The sequence below is a fragment of the Hakea prostrata genome, chromosome 9 (genome assembly GCF_041222555.1).
Source record: "Hakea prostrata isolate BN-2017 chromosome 9, UWA_Hpros_2, whole genome shotgun sequence".
NCBI classification, from domain to species: domain Eukaryota; kingdom Viridiplantae; phylum Streptophyta; class Magnoliopsida; order Proteales; family Proteaceae; genus Hakea; species Hakea prostrata.
The window spans coordinates 50,965,995-50,981,639 of record NC_142608.1 but is presented as its reverse complement, the minus strand read 5'-3'; the positions used below and the strand labels follow the sequence as shown (position 1 = coordinate 50,981,639).

The 15,645-nt window shown below is 36.7% G+C and overlaps 1 pseudogene; it reads right to left on the bottom strand.

Annotated features, from left to right (window-relative positions):
- Positions 1–6,754: 6,754 nt before the first annotated feature.
- On the bottom strand, positions 6,755–8,281 carry LOC149005454 (phospholipase A1-Igamma3, chloroplastic pseudogene; annotated as a pseudogene).
- Between the last annotated feature and the right edge of the window lie 7,364 nt (positions 8,282–15,645).

Genomic DNA, 15,645 nt, shown 5'->3' with positions numbered 1-15,645 from the left:
CAAACTCAAGAGATTCAACTCGAAGTTGGGCTTCTTTGTATCCTCGGGAGACGGTTCGCAGACCTCATAGCACCTTGATGTGAGGGCGAATTACGTCTTAAGGAAAGCGACGTTGTAACGTGCCTAGAAGTTCCAGCTCAAATATTGTGATCCTTTTTTCCATTTAGTTAACAATCTTAAGATGTAATTCCTTGTTTGAGATGGCATAGTCACTGAAGCAACTTGCGATGGATATCATCAAGTTGGATCGTTTTGATGGAACTAACTTCAAGCGCTAGCAGAAGAAGATGCATTTCCTGTTGAGTCAATTAAGTGTGGTGTATGTACTGACGACACCCAAACCAGAAGAGAAGGAGAATGAAACGATCAGCGAGACGTGAAACATGCAGAAGTGGGAGACTGATGACTACTGCTGCAAAGGTCATATTTGCAATTCACTGTCTGACACTCTGTTCGACATGCACCATGAGAAGCAGTCTGCAAAAAAAATATGGGATGCTTTGAAGAACACCTATCTAGTGGAAGATGTGACAAGCAAGAAGTTCCTTGCAAGTAAGTTCTTTCGATACACTATGGTAGATAATAGAAAAGTGATGGAACAATTTTTTGAAATAAAACAAATCCTCAATCAATTTTCCCAACATGGTATGAAAATGGATGAAAGCATTGTTGTCTCAGCCATTTTAAACAAGCTGCCTCCCTCCTGGAAAGACTATAGGAAAAGTCTGAAGCACAAGAAGGAAGATGTCACTCTTGCAGAACTAGAGAGTGATATGCAGATTGAAGAAGAGGACAGAATCTGTGATGGAACTGATACCTCTAAAGTTCTTGTAGTGGAGGAAGGCAAAGACCCTAAAGAGAAGAAAGATTCTGACAAAGGTAAAATGAAGAGGAAGGGGAGCTCAAGTTCTAATTCCAACAAGAAGCGAAGTTTGATCTCAAGAAAAAGGGTCCTCGTTATCACCGTGGCAAAATGGGTCATATCAAGAAGGAATGTCGAAGCTTCGAAAAAGAAGTCGGATAAATCGATGACAAGAACAACCATAAGGAGAACCTAGTGGCTATGATTTCTGAAGCCAATGTTCTTGGTGTTGATACTTCCTGGTGGGTCGACTTTGGTGCTACCAGACATGTCTGTAATGACAGAAGTTTCTTTTCTGAGTATAAGTCAGAAGAAGATGGGAGTATTCTCTACATGGGAAACGCATCCACTGCTACAGTGAAAGGAAAAGGGAAAGTGAAACTTGAGTTCACTTATGGAAAAACCCTCACTCTGACAGATGTTTATCATGTCCCAGAAGTTAGGAAGAACTTTGTGTCTGCAAGTCTTTTAAGTAAATTTGGGTTCAAACTTGTATTTGAGTCAGATAAATTTATTCTGACCAAGGGTGGTTTCTTTGTGGGGAAAGGATATATGTATGAGGGTATGTTTAAGTTAAATGTTGTTCCTATTTCAATGAATAAAGTGAATAATTCTGCTTGCATGCTTGGTTCATTTTCTTTATGGCATGGTCGTTTAGGACATGTGAATTTTCGTAAAATGAATGATATGGTTAAACTAGACTTGCTTCCTAAAGTAAACCATGATGTAGATAATTGCAAAACATGCATGCTGACTAAGATTACTAGGAAGCCTTTTCCTAATGTGAATAGAGATTCTAACATTCTAGATTTGGTACATAGTGACGTTTGTGATCTCCACAGTACCCCTACTCGAGGAGGAAAGAAATATTTTGTAACATTTATTAATGATTGCTCCAAATTCTGTTATGTATATCTCTTGAATACCAAAGATGAAGTTTTGAAATATTTTAAAATATTTAAAAGTGAGTCTGAGAATTTTTGTAAGACAACAGTCAAATGTCTTAGAAGTGATAGGGGTGGGGAATACTATGACCCTGTATACTTTGAAACTGTGGGCATAGTACATGAGGTTACAACACCTTATTCTCCTCAGCAAAATGGCGTGGCAGAAAAGGAAAAATAGGACTTTAATGGAAATGGTGAATTCTATGATGTCCTATTCTCGTTTTAAGTAGTGGTTTCGGGGGTGAAGCATTATTAACAAATGTCATATACTAAACAGAGTTCCTTTCAAGAAGAGTCCAAAGACCCCATATGAACTTTGGAAGAAGCGAAAACCAAATTTGGTGTACCTTAGGATTTGGGGCTGTAGAGCTATTGTGAAAATCCCAGAACCAAAAAGGAAGAAACTAGGTGAAAGAGGTGTTGAGTGCATTTTCTTAGGATATGCATATAGGTTCATGGTTATTGAACCTAATGACTCAATAGAGTTGAACACTATTATTGAGTCAAGAGATGTCATTTTTGATGAAACCAGATTCTCTTCTATCCCTAGGACCACTAGTTCTTTAACTGTGAGAGATATAAATGAAGAGTCTCAAACACCTAGTGTAGAACCAAGGAGAAGCAAAAGGCAAAGGACTGAAAAATCTTTTGGCCCAGATTTCTTTATGTATCTAGTTGAAGGTACTAGAGAAACTCAGAGTAATCAAACCTTATTGTCTTTAAATGTAGAGACAGATCCTAAAACGTATGAGGAAGCTATGAAGTCATAGGATGCTGCTTTCTGGAAAGAGGCCATAAATGATGAAATGGACTCCATCATAGGAAATAATACTTGGAAATTAGTTGATTTACCCCCTGGATCTAAAACAATAGGGTGTAAGTGGATTTTCAAAAGGAAATTAAGGGTTGATGGAACCATTGATAAATTTAAGGCAAGGTTAGTGGCAAAAGGTTTCACACAAAAGGAGGGCATAGATTATTTTGATACTTATGCTCCAGTGGCTAGGATTGCTACTGTTCGAGTTTTAGTTGCATTGGCATCTATATATAAATTTGTCATTCACCAAATGGATGTCAAAACAGCATTTCTAAATGGTGAATTAGATGAAGAAATTTATATGCAACAACTCTGAAGGGTTTGTTGTAAAGGGACAGGAGCATAAGGCCTGTAAGTTAGTGAAATCACTACATGGACTCAAACAAGCACCAAAACAGTGGCATGAGAAGTTTGACAGAGTAATTCTGTTGAATGGGTTTAAAATACATGAGTCCGACAAATGTGTGTATAGCAAGTTTTCTGGAGGAAAATGTGTGATAATTTGTTTATATGTTGATGACATGCTTATATTTGGTACTTGATTTAGAACAAGTAGAAATTACTAAAAAGTATTTGTTTGCTAGTTTCGATATGAAAGATATGGGTGAAGTCGATGTCATTTTGGGCATTAGAATAGTCAAACATGATGATGGGTTAATGCTGACACAATCTCATTACATTGAGAAAGTGTTGAAGAAATTCAACCACTTAGATTGTTCACCTGTTAGTACACCTTTTGACTCCAGTGTCAAGTTAGTACCAAATGATGGAAGAGCTGTGTCTCAAACAGACTATGCTAGTGCTATTGGTTGTCTAATGTATGCAATGACCAGTACAAGACCAGATATAGCATATGCTGTAGGAAAACTTAGTAGGTACACTAGTAACCCTAGTAACCTACACTGGAAAGTTGTCTTTAGGATTTTTAGATACCTAAAGGGAACAACTAGTTATGGCTTAAGATACAGTGGGTATCCTACTATTCTTGAAGGGTTCACAGATGCTAGTTGGATAACAGACAAGTCGAAGACCACTCATCCACAAGTGGTTGGATATACACTCTTAGTGGGGGTGCAATATCTTGGGGTTCAAAGAAATAAACCTGTATTGCTGATTCTACTATGGCAGCAGAGTTCGTGGCATTAGCTTCTGGTAGTAAAGAAGCAGAATGGCTTAGGAATTTATTGATAGAAATTCCAATATGCCCAAAACCCATGCCACCAATATCGCTTCATTGTGATAGTGAAGCAACCTTGGCTAGAGCCTATAGCCAGATTTACAATGGAAAGTCAAGACATATTGGACTTAGACATAGTTTAGTAAGGCAGTTGATAGTTGATGGAGTAATTACCATCGATTTTGTAAGATCAAGTCAAAATTTGGCAGATCCATTGACAAAAGGTCTTACAAGGGATTTGGTCAAAAATACTGCAAGAGGGATGGGTCTTAAGCCCATTTCCTAAGATCACCAACAGAGGAAACTCGTCTCAATACTTGAGATATCAAATTTGAGTTCAATGAGTAAAGTACTCTGTATGGAGTGGTCTGCAAGCACTAATAATATACCATCCCATAAAGGAGTGCTTGGTTCCTGTAATGTAGATGGAGGATGAGCTATATGCTCTTAATAGATCTATAACAGTTCTTGTTGAGGTGTTTATTACAGGACACTTCTGATAGATCTACCTAAGTGAGTGCATGAAGTGAGGCCGCTTCTGTTGAGTTTGGGCTTAGACTCTAAGGCACTCATGATACCGGGATAGAGACACATGGCCTTATCAGTGTCTGTTTTTGGAGAGTATTCGGAGAAGAATTCAAGTGTGTGAGATACGTCCAGCTTGTCATCATAGAATTATCAGTTCAAAGACTTGTCTACTGTATACTTCTGATTAGCTTTGATGGATTTCACTAAGTGGAGGTTCAAGTCTAAGTACACCTACCATTTAAGCATTTGGTTCCCAGTTGTTGTTGTGTACTTATTTTCATTATATTGAAAATAGTGGGGGAATGTTGTATTATTTTTAATATAATAAAATATGTTTCATTTTATTGGATTTGTAAGTGCGGAAAACTTTCCTTTATTTATTTTAGGAAAGTGTATTATTATATAGTCCCACATTGGAAACCGATGTGCCGGAATCCAGGTTAATTAATAGGTACCACCTATTAACTCTAACTTATAATAATGAGACACGCCAGTGTGTGTGCAGTGTATGAGTGAGGACGGTATACCGTCCAAGCGCGCACGCGCGGGCTGTGGGTTGTGGGCGTTTGTGGCGCACGCACTTAGCATCGCTTCGAGCGAGATCAGATCTAAACCGTGTGTTATGATTAACGGTAGATCTAGGGCGATGGAAGTAGATCCATAAATATTGTTTTGATGGTTCAATATGGACTGTTAGATCGTGCGGCCGAACGATCCGACGGCTCATATCTGAACGTCAGCATTCGTATCCCTACAGAGAGGTGCACCCATACGAACAGAGTCATGAACTGTTCAGTAGAGGCACCTCAGTGCCTATAAATTCGTCTAGCTTCACAACAGCAGTACAAGAGAGAAAATTCCGAAGTCTTCTCTGTTCCTGAGTTTTGCGAGTGCTTAGCAAACTCAAGAGATTCAACTCGAAGTTGGGCTTCTTTGTATCCTGGGAGACGGTTCGTGGTACCTCATAGCACCTTGATGTGAGGGCGAATTACGTCTTAAGGAAAGCGACGTTGTAACGTGCCTAGAAGTTCCAGCTCAAATACTGTGATCCTTTTTTCCATTTAGTTAACAGATAACCTATCATGGTGATGAGATTCCTCAAATACATGAAACCCTAGAAGCTGAGATAAGAAGAGGGAGGACAAGAAATCCAAATAACAAGACTTATTTTGGTTACAATATTTGATGGAGGTTAAAGCATCAATTACAAAATTGTCATTTGTGCAAATTTGGTCCTAGAAGGGTTGAACCTGTCTTGATGTGATTTGTACCTGAACAAGGTTTTGGGTTTCAAAATTCTAGGGCTGAGGAGTAAGTCAGGGTAGGCCAGGGCAGTTTTGATCCAAATTTTTTCCCGTCCGTTTCTTTATCAGAAATTGATCATCTATTTTCTTGTAGATGTTTAACATGTGTTCCAACATCACATCAAATGGTTGAAATATATTTATAAGTCACATAAACCTTTTAAATGATGTGACTTGTAAATGAGCCTTTAACCTTTTGATGTAACGTTGGCACACATGTCACATATCTACAATGGACAGGATAATGGTCTGGTCTTGATTACGGTTAGAATTGGGTCAGGATTGAGCGGCTATGATCGGCTTGCTCGGTCTTGTTTGAGGTTATCATTTTATAGATTATTTTTAATAAAGAAAAAGTAACAATATGAAATTATTTATTATTTTGTATGTCTAAAAATATAATAATATAATAAAAAATAGATTAAAATCATAATAAATTATAGGAGAAGTCCTCTTATGATGATCTTGAAGAGCTGGATTAAACAAATTAAATGCTATTGTGGCTCTCTGTTCCCACCATGATTGACCAACATCCACAGCAACAGCCATGACTTTACATATCGTGAGGGCTTCCATATAACATGCGCAGAAGCAACAAAAGCTGAGGTAAGTTTCTTTTAAAACAATTAAAAGAATCCCTCCAATGCCTATCAGACCAGGAGAATCCCTGCAAGTCTCATCAACATTAATTTTACAGAATCACGATTCATGAGGATGGAAAGTGGATGAAAGAAACCTAAAAAACAAATCTAAAACGGCTCTTTTAACTACAAGAATCTTTGAATAATTCAAAAATGTTTAAAAAAATAGTGCAATGCAAGATGAACTATTATAAAATCAACCCAGAAATTTTCATACTTATGAAGACAGGTTGTCCTCTTCTCCTTAAATTATTCATCCTCGTCCATTAATGGCTCCCAAAGTTTCAATGGATTTGAGCTGGGCATAGGCTGTCTTAATCATACTTTAAATTAGTTCTTAACCCACACACCTTCTCAATGAAAACAAGAAAGAAAAGCCCTCCACCCGCACTACCTTCCATTAACAAGTTGATTTTTTCTTGTTGAACAAGTAAAGTCTAAGCACAGGAGAATGCTAGAAATTTGTTTTGGTGTAAACAATTATTCCATTTTTCTTGACCAAGAAAAAAAAAATACATTATAATATTTTATTTTTTCTTTCAACAAATTGAAAAAATAAATAAAATGTAATAATACAAACACTTCCCTATGTGTCATGGCATAAGAAAAAATATCTTAATTCAGTTGAAGGTATATCTTCAAGTTCTCTCTTAGGCCTAACCCATTTGCCATAAGAATTAAGAACCATTCCTTTGTTGGGCAATTGAAACCAGCACTTAGGTATTTTTAGCTCATCCACCAACATCGCACAATATTTGTTCACCAAAGCCAAGTCCCTCTTGGTGTTTAACCTGAATTCCAAACTTGTACCTTGAAAACCATCTACAAGGTGAAGATAAGTTTCTAAGCTATGAAACCCTGCTAAATCAGAACTCTTCTTTAGGTAAGGTGAAGCTTGGATATCAAGTTTCAACTCAGTTCCAACATGAGTATATTGATATGTTGGCAACATAGGCATCATAGGGACCTTATCCTGCTTCACTACAACTCGTAGTACTTTTACTCCCATTTCATGAAGCTTCTCTTTGAAGGCTTTGTTGCCAACTTTTGGTCCACCAAAGGAGATCACAGAGATGACAAGATCAGGAATGGCTTTGGCAGCTTCATAAGCAGTGAGCAGAGCTAAGGCACCTCCTAAGCTATGACCAGTGATTGTGAGGCTCACTTCATCACCTCTTGTTCTATAGAGATTAACTAGTCTAGTTACTTGTTGCATCACTTGCTCCGAAGCACTTGATTTGTTGTACCTGGTGGATTCCATCTTAGATGTGTAGATATCATGGAAGCCATGCTCAACCTTCGCATCTCCATCTCCAATTGGTATCAGATCCATTTCAAAATCTTTATACCATTCACACGCTGCTATGGTGCCACGCCAAGCCACCAGTATGTCACGTCGACCAATCCTGTGTGACTCTTCGTCGTTGCTAAAACCCACAAACCCCATCCAATTGGAATCGTTGCTCCATGTGTCCATCAAGTGGGTCCATTGGAGCCAATGTGGCAGATCGACGTGTGACATGGCATATATGTACTTGCTTACCATGTACCCATGCTTAGAAAGCCCTAATTTGTCAAAGATCTTTCGGCGATTGTATAGGCAGCTCCCACAAAACTCTGATAAAGGATCAAAGTCAAAAGCATCATATGTAGCTTGAGCAAATTCACCATATTTGATGATCTCTCTTCGAAGCCAAGGGTGTAGAGGGTCTAGAAGATTATTCCAATCTGTAGAACCATGGATTTCGCGCCATCTTGAACATGTGTTTTCCTTGGGTGATTCCAGAGCAGTTTGATTGCTATTTAATAGGGAATTCAAATCCATGCAAGGACAATAAAGGATTCCTGTTTGGAGCTGCAGCAGGCTGGAGAGAGATTAATGGAAACCAGAAGACTATGAAGAAGTTAATGCTTGGATGGTTGCAGGATTGAAGAGATAGGGATAGGGAAACGGATTCAAGGTGTTCTTGAAACCTCTGGAGAAGTTGGGAGAAAAGGTTGAAGACAAGTGCTAAGAAAGAAGGAAAGATTTAAATATGAACTTCAACTTTTTATTTTCTATCTTCCAAGTCAACTATTAAAACCCACGGTCATGGTCAATTTTTTTTGGATGAATAATTCATTTATTCAAGCGGAGGGACCAAGATTAGAGAACGAATCTCTTTCAACTAAGTCATGGAGTTTGGCCAAACTATTGTGTTCTCGATCAACTGGACTTTCTGGGTTAAAAGATATACTCCAAAAAAGTAAATGGAGAGGTAGAGAATATCCTGTAACAAGGCACAATACACAGCGACCATCTCTGAAAATTATTATAAATCTGAATTAACTCAAGACAATCAAGCTCACAAGTAACTTGTTGAGCCATTGCTTCTCACTGTCATTGTTAATTAATAATAAGCAAGTTGCAGAAAAAAGAATATTCAACAATCACTTGACGTAAAAAATAAAAAAAATAAAAGACCAAGACTTTGACTCTAGATTTATATTTTTATTTATTATGCAGCAGCGCCTGCGTGCAAATCACTATGATGCCAAACTGGTCTCTTTTTTTTCATGGAGAAGCAACATAAGATGCCAACTGGTCTCTTAAAAAAACTAGTCTCCTAAATTTTTTATTTCTTTCTTTTTAGACGATTTTCAATTTGATTGGTTTGAGGAGGTATTGTTATATGAATGTCAAAATGGAAGTCGAACCTAAAAGATCGAACAAGCCCGACCAAATTTTTGTATCTGGTTCTTGTTTACTTTCAAGAACTCTTGGATCAGATTTGTTGTCAGTTGAATAGATCGATCAAGACTACTTTGATTTAACGTTTATATATCAAATGATTGGTTTCATCTTTGTTTGTTTAAAACGGGACTAAAACAGATATAGAGAACAGAAAATATTTAATTTTCAGTACTTTATCATATACATGACAGAAAACAGTTCGGAAAATGCATGCATTTGATGTGAGCACTCAGTAAATACAGTTCACAAATCATTGCACATTACTTCTCTATAAGAACTCATTCCCTTAAGATTGATGGTGGTAATTAGATTTTTTTTACCTTTTCATCTTGGTTGAGAGTGAAATGTATATTGTTAGGATTAGATATAAGGGTCATGAAAATTTATATTCATATATCGAGACTAAAACATTGGAGGAAACCGACATATCTAATTGATCTGGTAAGTGTAAAGAATCATTTTCTCATCTTTGGAACACAAATATTGCAAAATTCTTTCTTAACATTGTTGTTTTTTATTTATTTTGGAAAATGATTTATCATGATTTCTTTAAGATTAAAAAAAAATCTTATTTTATCTATGATAGGATACAGTAAATTAATTATATAATGACAATTAGATTAAAAGAATTTTATTTTATCTATGATAGTATACAGTAAAATATAAAACGATAATTAGATTTATAATAATTTCAAGTGGATTTTGATGATCTTGTCTTTTGCGAGGAAAATGTAGCCATCAAGCAAAGAGGATAAGAAAATGCAACAGAAAATTAGAAAATCGATGAATCATGTGATCGAAACTAACATGCCCTAACCAGTATGGACCGAATCAAGCAAGGGAATTAACACATGAGAGAGAGAGATTGATGACGGAGTTTGGCAATGATTGCCTACATCTCCGGGATTCAAGTTCGAATCCAATCCACTATATTCAAGATATTACAGAGAAGGAGAAGAAAGAGAGAAGTTATAGATAACACCTGATTTAGGTGATTAATGGAGCCAATACTACCATTGAGTAATCTCCTAGCATTACTGATCAAAAACCCCAACAGAACTCCTCAAAGAATCACCAAGAATCCATCATCGCAGGAGCTTGAAGAAGACAGCCATGGAAGCTCCACCGAGAAACCCCAAATCCAGAGGAACATAAACCTCAAAAATGAAATCGATTTGCATATGACTTGAACCAACTTCAAGCCCTCACATATTCATAACACTGAACTAGATTGAACCAAACCGGTTCAATTGAATCAGAATAATAAATAGGAATAGTCCAGATTACCCCCTAACAATCTCTCCCTTAATCTATACATCTAACTAACTATAGTGAACTGGATTACGACCATCATCATCCAAGTGTACCTGCACACAAAAAACAAAGAGACCACAGTACAAAGCAAAATAACAAATATGCAAAATACCTAGACATACACTAACTATGCAACACTAAGGACTCAATGCAGATACACCATGCAACAAACTGCACCAGGTAGAGAAACCCTAATCAATAACTCATGATTCACAACTCACTCATATAACCATGAAGAGCACACATGCACACACCAGACATATATCTCATAATAGAGACAAACAGAACAAGAGTCATAAAAATTTGGGCAGTATCTCCCCTAAAACTGCAACATATGCAAACCTGATAAACAGACAAGACAACAACAAGAAGTATTTAATGTCTATATGCTTGGTCCTATCATGATAACAAGACATACACCACAATCTAAAACCAAGTAATATACAACTCAAAACTACAGAAACATATCTACTAAGAGACAACATCACCAATTCCCAACAAATCAAGACAATGTAGGAATTTAGAAAGAGGCAATGACTTAGTACCATAGTCTGCAGGATTATGCTCAGTACTTACCTTTTCAATTAAAAGTGAACCATCAGTTATCTTATCCCTGAGAAAGGAGTATTTAATGTCTATATGCTTGGTCCTATCATGATAAACAGGGTTTCCATATAAGAAAATAGCACTTTGATTATCAATAAAGACAACAGGCTTAATCTTTAAAATACCCAGTTCACACAATAAACCATTCAACCATATACTTTCTTTCACACATTCAGATGTAGCAACAAGCTCAGCCTCTGTAGTAGACAAAGCAACTATAGGCTGTTGTTGTACCTTCCAACTGATGCAATTACCAGATAACATAAAGAAATAAGAAGATAATGATTTCTTGTTATCTATATTACTAGCATAATCAGAGTCTGTATATCCTTCAAGAATAAGATCACCAGGTGTGGACTTGAATACTAAACCTTTATGAACAGTACCTCTCAAATACCTTAAGAGCCACTTGAGAGCAAGCCAATGCTCTTTACCAGGATTGGACATAAAGCTACTCAATACACTAACAGCATGAGCAATATCAGGTCTAGTACATATCATAAGATACATAAGAGAACCTAAAAGACTAGAATAAAGGATCTTTGACATTTCATTCTTTTCAAAGCTATTCTTAGGACAATGATCATTTGAAAGTTTAAAATGTGCAGCTAAAGGAACATTCACATGTTTACAATTTAACATATTAAATTTCTCAAGAACCTTCAACAAATATAACCTTTGACCAATGAACATAATATCCTCCCCCTTATCCCTATAAATCTCAATCCCTAGAATGTTCTTGGCTGTCCTAAGTTCTTTCATCTCAAATTCAGATTTCAGCTTGTTTTTAACATCTTGAATAAGATTAGAATCAACACAAGCAATCAATATATCATCAACATAAAGTATTACATACAACACAATAGAATCTGAAATGAGAAAATATAGGCAACTGTCATAAACACTTTTCTTAAAACCTACACTCAACACAAATGAGTCAAAATGTTTGTTCCATTGCCTAGGAGCTTGTTTAAGTCCATAGAGAGATTTCTTCAACAAGCAAGCTTGTGATCCATTTCCAACTGCCGAGATGCCTAAAGGAAGTTGCATATATATATATATATATATATATATACTAGTAAACTTACACACGTGCAAATGCACGTGACCATGCATGAAGGATTAAGAGAGTGAAATCTTGAACATTGTTTTGTGAGATATCTTGATATGCAATATAAAAGCAACTACAAGTGGAGAAACGATAATTTTCTAAGGAAAATGGCATGCATCCTAATTAAAGGAAAGATAGAGTCGTGCCTTCTATAATCTCTAACACTTCATTCTAATCGAATATTAGGAATACAACTTTTAAATTCAATATCCTAGCTAAAAATGTAAGAACAATATTGTGACATGCTTTTTCTCTATCTCTAAATAATTAACAAAATGAATAAAAGCAAAGAATAATCCACCAACATAAACATAAATCATAAAACTTAGACGCACGATGCAATAGATGAAGAAGCAAAAAACATTAGCGTCGTCAGATTCATTAGAGTAACCGGTATCCATTCAACGATGCCCCACTCTCATCATCGTCATCACTCATGCCAAGAGTAAATATAGTCGTAGCTGTTAACAATCCAATATGGAACTTCAGTCGAGTCAAAATTGGTGAAGAGAGATAATTCTTGTTGTATGCAAAGGAGATTGTGGGGCTTTCTCAAAAGTAAATTTCTTGGCTAAGGGAGACTGGAGCATCTTGTCTTCATCTGATCCCTGCAAGATTCAACAAGTACTATATCAAAGCACCAATAAAGTTTCAGATTAAAATTCTACCTTGGAAACATCTCGGTTGAGTTTATTAATGATACTAAACAGGGAATGTTCTCCTTCAACAAGCGTTCTTGCAACAACTATAATAAAAGGTCAAAGCATCTCCGAGTGAAGGAAGAGGAGAAGAAGAGAAGCAGGGGTACCTCAACGCTATTGTTCAGCTGGTCGACCATAAAAAAGGAAGATCTCGTCGTTCATTCATTAACGACGAAACCAGGCTCTGAACAACCCTAGATCTTAACAAGGAAGTTGGTCTTAAAAATTTTATGAAAAGCGAGAAGAGAACCTACCTCACACGATGCCATGCAACCCACCGAAAGAGCAGCCTTGTAGAGAGCAAAGGCCGTCCACTAAGTGTTCGACTGAAAACCTCAGCAAAAAGCACCGTACCCACTTCAACAACCAGCTTCCCTAGAATGGGTTCCCACTCAGAGCATCCTCGTTGCAGACAATGCTCAATTTACCTAGAACCATAAACTCATCTCGAGATCGAGAGAGATCAAAAGACAGATTGAGAGAGCGATCGAACAGTTTAATAATGAGAGACATCGAGAGAGCGATCGAACAATTTAATAATGAGAGAGATTGAGAGATCAATTGAACAGTTTAATAATGAGAGAGATTGAGAGATCCATCGAACAGTTTAATAATGAGAGAGATCGAGAGATAGATTGAGAGATCGAGAGACAGATTAAGGGAAATCGAGAGATCGATCGAACAATTTAATAATGAGAGAGATCGAGAGATAGATTGAGAGATCGAGAGATAGATTGAGAGATCGAGAGATAGATTGAGAGATCGAGAGACAGATTAAGAGAAATCGAGAGACAGATTGAGAGATCGATCGAGCAATTCAAAGTATTGAAACCGCCTCTAACCAAAAAAAAAAAAACCGAAGATTGTTACTCCGGTATGCAAGGATTTTTATTTGCAGCAGCCACTGCTGGCTGCTGCCAACGGTGGAGATCATGCCACGTAATTAAAATGAGATCAGAAGGTTGAGAATCAAATTGCAGGATTTATTTGTAAATAATATTTTTTAAATTTACATTTTAAGTATTTATAGTTTACTAATTGACACTATCAAACCCCTCGTTAAACCGAACCTATTTCATTTTGTCTGACCCTCTTTCTCTCCACCGGTACTGTAAACTTAATGGGAAATAAATATTGAACTTCCATCTTCCTACTTTTGGGGTTTTATCTTTATTTTCCTGTAATCGATGTTTTCTTCCTTTCCGTCTGAAGACGCGTCACCCTAAATCCTGATAGCAGGAAGATGGAAGTTCAGTCTGTATTTCCAATCAAGTTTGGAGTTTACAGAAATGTGTAAGTTAAAATTGCCACAGAAAAATTATCTCTAAAGGAAGAATCTCGAAGGAAAAATACAATTAAAGGTAAGACTGATGATCCCCAATATGAGAGAAGTTCTGAGAAGTAACATAAGAGATTGTTTCTCTCCCTAGTTTTTCTGATTGACCGTAGTAAGAGAGAATTCTTGATGGCATCTCTCATGTCGTCAAGAAATCATGCCATCAAGAATTCTGAGAATTCCAAAAACCCGATCACCCGTTGAAGCTCTTGAGCTTGAAGATCATTGGTGAAGCGATGCACAGGGAGTGCATTCTCAGATTGGAAAATGTAGGTATATGGATTATCGTCCACAATCACATCCCTACTCAAATCCCTCCCCATCTTCAACAAATCCTTCACTAACTTTCCCTCTGTTTCCTTGCAAGAATCCTTGTAGAGTCGAGAGATCAAACCCTTAGGATCAACTTTATCCAACACGAAAGAAGCATACTCTTTTAACCCTGCAGTGAACAATAAAATTTCGAACTTCTCTCCTGTGGCTTCCCATAGATCGCTTCAACATTCAGAAATCCATGAATGTTGCCGGGGTATGAGTGCCGGCGGATTTTCCGACCGCGAGAATCAATCTTTAACTGGGTTTGGATTCGGCTGTTACCAGGGACTGAGTTTGTAAATTTAAAAACTCTAAAACCCTTAAAATACAAAAAAAAATAAAAATTTATATTTATATATAATACTTTTCAGTTTTTAATCTGGACCATTAAATTTAAGTTTGATGACATGGATGAATCTCAACCGTCAGCTGCTGCCAGCAGCAGCAGCTGCAAATAAAAATCCGGTATACAACCACCGCAAGCTTATTATTATACGACAAAAAGAAGAGAAACAACAAAGATAAATAAATAGAAGAGATTGGTTCCACATACCTCTTGAAGATACGAACTGGAATCCCTAAGAAATCGATCATTCTGATCTTCTGAGATCGATAACAACCCTTGTCATCAAACAGTGCCTGAAAAGAGATCACCGAAATATATCAATTATCACCGAAAGAAGCCGAAAAGTGAGAAGAAACCCTAAGTAACAGTTGAGCATTAGAACAACTCGTGAGGAGAAACGATTGAGAAAATTAAAATTTGCTAGAAATATTGAAGGAGAGCGAGAGACTGAAATTGAGAGAGGTCGTGAGAGATCAAGAGGGATTCAGAGCGAGTTCGAGAGGGAGAGGGATATAGAGAGCGAGAGACTGAGATTGAGAGAGCTCGTGAGAGATAGTGATGATTTAGAGAGAGATTCAGCGAGAGTTCGAGAAGCAGAGGGATAGAGCGACAGAGTTTGAGAAAGATTCAAAGAGGTTAAGAGAGAAATCAGGATTAAAATTAAGGATAAATTCATAATAATTCATGATTATAATGTCCAAATTATCCTTGCAAAAATAACTAAAGACATAACAAATAGTACAACATTATTGGTATATATGAAAATTCTAAGGACAGAAAAGTATAGAAAAAGATTTGCGAAAAAGGTAGAGTACATGCTTTTATTATAGTAGTATGATATATATATATATATATATATATATATATATATATCCTTTCTTCTAAATTACCATGAAGAAAGGCAGT